This window comes from Zonotrichia leucophrys, chromosome 3 (assembly GCF_028769735.1).
Source record: "Zonotrichia leucophrys gambelii isolate GWCS_2022_RI chromosome 3, RI_Zleu_2.0, whole genome shotgun sequence".
In the NCBI taxonomy this organism is placed as follows: domain Eukaryota; kingdom Metazoa; phylum Chordata; class Aves; order Passeriformes; family Passerellidae; genus Zonotrichia; species Zonotrichia leucophrys.
The window spans coordinates 5,923,232-5,928,412 of NC_088172.1; the positions used below are offsets into that span (position 1 = coordinate 5,923,232).

Below are 5,181 nucleotides of genomic sequence, written 5' to 3' on the forward strand. Positions count from 1 at the left end.
TGATCAGCTAGTTAACTGTGTTGATGCTCTCAGGCCTCTATTGCATATAAATGGCAGATAAATAAATTTATCTGCAAAGATGCTTGTGAAGTAATAGCAAGAGAATTTAACAATCAAACTTAAGGGCTGAAATCAGCGCATAAATTCATACTCAGTTTCTCAGACTTACTTCAATATTTTAACCTGAAGAGTTAGAGGTGATTATAGCAGTCTAGACAAGGCTGGAAGATGTGAATCCACTTTGATCACCTTAATAAAGAGGAAAAAATAAAAGGCTTAATCTGCTGATCAGCTGGAAACACAAGAAGTAATTTCTCATAGGTATGATCAGTTGCCTTTTGGATATCTGATTGTGAGAGCTGGAAGATACTCTTCCATTCCTTGGTCTGCAGGCCATCTTGGACAATTCAGAACAGATGTTACCAATCACAACAAAGCCAATCCAAAACAGATTTCCTTCTCCTGTGAAAGGGATATCTGCTGTTTTCCTTTCTGTCTTGCCTTACTGGTGTTGCAAGCTGTTTATGAAGGTACTCCTATCATTTTTGCTTCAGATGGCCAACTTAGGTTAATGGAAAAGGGTAAACGCTTCCAGAGTAAAATCCATAGCATAAGTTATAGCATTTAAAATATCATGCTGTTTCCTTGTGATTTGCAAAGCCATATTCCAGTCCTGAGATGTAAAATTCTTCTCTATATAACAGAAGCAGACTTCAAGTTTGGTTTTTAGCTCTGGAATGTGGAGCATGGCTGCTACCTACTACTTCTTAAATTACTGAACTGAGAAAATTAAGGTGAATACGAAATTCATGTCAAGGTAGGTAACTGGACAGACAGAATGAGTTGAACAATTACTTGTGAAAGTTAATCATGGCCAAACTCCAGCAGGTATTATTACCTACCTGAATTTCCCCTGTACTTTCAATTAAATTTTATCTTCACTTCCTCCTGTTAAAACACTACTGTGTAATATTGCTGTCCCAGAAGGAATCACTGTTCTTTCAAGGGAAACTGTATTTCAGCAGCAAGCCCAGCAATCTTTGTAGGGTCTCTGAGAAGTTCTTAGTATCCTTCTGGGTACACGCTTCTATAAAAATGCAAGTATAACTGTCTGCAATGCTATCACTCTGCTATTCATAAAAAGAAAAGAGAAAGTAGGTCAGTATGTGAAGAACACAGGATGTTGGGAATGTTACCAAATGCAGCTTCTGCTTAATGCAAATGAGGCCACACTAAGTGTCCCAACAGAGGTGCTCCTTTTTAAGGATGCCAGACAGCATCAACTAAGAGGTGCAGGGCACCAAAATTTTGGTTTTGATTTGTGTACATTTCCAAGTGAAAAGATAAATAGACTTCCCAATAATCTTACTGACTCTAAGGTATTAGAACTGTTCTAGAGAAAATCTGTGTTAATATGAGTATGGAGGTCTCTCCTTAAGATATCTGTAGGCACTACATACATTCATATACCATAATGCACATAATGTTTTGATTGAGGTTTTTTTTAAGCTGGCTATAATAGTAATAATGACTTCAGTGCTCAGTATTTCCTGGGGACTAATGACCAGCTGGGATTAATGACCTGAAATGTAGCTGCAGGCCATCAACTCATCCCAGACAGCCATTAATCCTATGGAACTACCAGTGCCTCTACTGTTATTGCTTAATTTAGTCTCCCTAATTTCAGCATAGCTTTAAAAACCTTGCTGCAGCCACTGAGCAGCTCCGTATTTTATTAGCCCTGCATTTCTACTGCTGAGCACAGGTTGTTTTCCTAGCTGCTGATCAACTCTAAACACTGAATGGACTTTATTAAAACTTGGTTATCAAGCTGCTGAGCATCTCCAGACATCTAAATATTTTATGTGTGTTTGCTTTGAGTGGCCCTGAGCAATTAATACATTGTTTCATTAGGAGGGCTTTTTACTAACCACTAAGTGACTCTAAACACCTAATATATTTCACAAGAAGTTTGTATTCCAGCCATTGAGCAGCTTTAAACACTAAATTGGCGTCATACATTTAAAAAAGAAATCACTCAGTGTTATACATTTCTCACAAGTAATTTCCTGTCTCTACCCTTCTAAACATTATTATTTTATTTTATGGGGTTTTTTTTCAGCTGATACATTCCCATTTAGCTTGTTGGACCTCCAGTACTGTTCATTGAAAAGCTTGGAGCGTCACTGGAACTGGCTTTGCTTCATTTCCATCATCTAATACAAAGAAAAGATGACCCACAGGAGGCAATACAGACCTTAGTTTCCCTTCAGCAACAAATTAAGGAACTAGAAAATTACTGTGTTGCTCTGAACAAGGCAATAATTCAGACTTTAGACTTAAAAATAACCTGTGGTGTATCCCTGCATATGCAACCACCAGCAGCATGACAATCAAAATGACATTGATTCAGTAGGTGCTCTTAATCATCATTACAGGTCTCTGGCCCAGTGCTGTCAACACCAAGATTGGCCAACATCTGCTCTCAGGCATTTCAGCACACAGCCCTCCACGCTGCTGTGTGTGTGCCAAGGCTTTGGTAGCAGGGGGGCTGCAGGGGTGGTTTCTGGGAGAAGCTGCCAGAAGAGCCTCCACATCCAACAGAGCCAAAGCCAGGAGGCTCCAGGATGGACCTGCCACTGGTCAAGGCTGGGCCAATCAGCAGTGGTGGTAGTGCCTCTGGGATAATGGATTTAAGGGGAAAAGTTATTGTACAGGAGCAAACTGCAGCTGAGAAGAGAGTGATAATATGTGAGAGGAGCAACTATACCAAGATCAGTGCAGAAGGAGTGGGAGCAGGTGCTCCAGGTACTGGAGCTGAGATTCGCCTGCAGCCCCTGGTGCAGCCCACGGTGAAGCAGCTGTGCCCCTGCAGCCCATGCAGATCCACAGTGTAGCAGATTTCCCCCTTCAGCCCATAAAGGATCCTACACCAAAGCAGGTGGATGGTCAAAGGAGGCCGTGACCCCATGGGAAGCCTGTGCTGGATCAGGCTCCTGCCAGGACATGCAGACACTCGGGAAGAGGAGCCCATGCTGGAGCAGGTTTGCTGGCAAAACCTGTGACCCTGCAGGGGTCCCACCCTGGAGCAGCCTGTTCCCATAGAACTGCACCCTGCGGGAATGCTCACCTTGGAGAAGCTGGTGAAGGACTGTCTCCTGCAGGACGGATCCCACACTGGAGCAGGGAAGAGCCTGAGGAGACCTCCCCCGAGGCAGAGGGAGTGGCAGAGACAAGGTGTGATGAACTGGCTGTCACTCACACTCCTCATCTCCCCATCCTGCTGGCAGGGAAGAGGCAGAGCAATCAGGAGGGAAGTTGAGCCTGGGAAAAGGGAGGTGTAGGGGAAAATGCTTGTGAGATTTGGTTTTATTTCTCATTGCCCTACTCTGATTTGATTGGTAATAAATTAAATTCATTTTTCCCAAGTCATGTCTGTTTTACCCATGACAGTAAATGGTGAGTGATGTCTCCCTGTCCTTATCTTGACCCAGGAGCATTTCATTGTATTTTCTCTCCCATGTCCAGCTGAGAAGGAGAGTGATAGAGCAGCATTTGTGGGCATGTTTACAGGAAAAATTACTAAGGAAAATTAAAAAAAAATTGTTAAGGAGCACATAAAAAAAAGAAAAATATGAAAATCAGATTTCCATCTTTTAAAAATAATTTAGAAATTTGTCCTAAGACAATATAGGCATGGATCCAGAAGAATGGAACATTGATGTAACCAAATAAACATGCCTTTTTCAATTATTCTCTCACAAGTAATGTTTTTAGAGCTCAGCCTGATTGCACACACCATCTGTCTTCTAACATAATACAGAAATATACTCTCTAATCATATCAGTTGGATTAACTGAATTCAAAATATAGGTTGTATCATTACCTTAGATATTATCAAATTTGATAATCATGGTATAGAACTGTATCCAGTACAAATTTAGAGATATTTTACCAGGACGCACCAGGAGTGTTTTGATTTGTCTAAGTCTCCTCAGGCATTCCTGGTATTCAACAGTTCTTCATTGTTCTGCAGCAAGAATGGCAAGGCAATTCTTCCATTCAAATTATATCTAGTGCAATATACTTCAAAACTTTGCAATAAGATCTTGCCTTATAATATTTGTATTGCTAGTTATTCATCAGCTTCAACTGCAAATATCTGTCTTTGTGCTGATACACCAGGGCATGAGTCAAGGAATGAGCCAGTATGGGAGAAATGATTGTAGATTATTACTTGGATAACTCCAGTGTTTTCAGTTCTGTACATTAAAAAATTGACTTTGGATGCTCTGCTTTGGCAAACTTGTAACTCAGACTGATATCTTGTGTGGAGCCGAGTTTGCAGGACTGTATGCAGGACTGCAAACAAGAACATGCTTGAATTTTACTTTCAAGCCTCCAATCTCTATTACTTTCCTGAAGTCCTGTCAAAATTACATGGTTCCCAGGAATCAGCTCTGGGACTACAGACTGTTACTTCTGGACCAAATTCTTTTTGGCCTACTCCTCATGGGAGGTTTTTGTTTGGGTTTTTTATTTTTTACCTTCCAGGCACTGAAAACCCATATATTTCAAAGCTGAATAACAATTTTTCTTTGGCATGCATATTTTATTTTGCAAACACATGTGGTTTTCATGCAGTTAATATTTTAAGTTTAGAAAGCCTAAAATAAACACAACAAAAATCAAAATCCAAGTAAAGACCTTTAAAAATAAAGGGTATAATGGAAATATAAACTGACCCTCAGTTCTGTAAATACAGAAGCATAACTGTGTTGACTTTGGGTTAGGTTCAGTTCAGAGAGGATGAATGCAATATTTATTTCAGCATGAACTGCAAGCATTGAAGTTACTGCCAGTTATAAGTGAAGTCAGTCCTATGATAATCAAAATCATAATTGAAGAATATATTGTCATGAGAGCAATACATTATTCTTGTATTAAAGAGGGAAATACATTATTCTTGCATTGAAAAGGAAGCCTGTCTCTTTTCTCTTACTGTGCTTAATGCTCCAAATTTTTAATGTACTTAAGTCTTCCAGTGTTATAATTTCTAGACCTTTACAACAAAAACATGTCTGCTGCAACAAAATAAAATAAATTTTAAAAAGAACACACAATATTACATTCAAAAAGAGAGTTACACTGTTTAAGTTATTTTTTCAGCGCTGTCAGATC

General features: G+C 39.8%; 1 long non-coding RNA gene across 1 annotated transcript; it reads left to right on the plus strand.

Annotated features, from left to right (window-relative positions):
- Nucleotides 1-525: 525 nt before the first annotated feature.
- On the plus strand, nucleotides 526-3,676 carry LOC135446316 (uncharacterized). The gene is made up of 3 exons (XR_010439732.1): nucleotides 526-567; nucleotides 705-817; nucleotides 2,123-3,676. It is a non-coding gene; the product is annotated as an uncharacterized LOC135446316 (long non-coding RNA).
- Nucleotides 3,677-5,181: the final 1,505 nt, after the last annotated feature.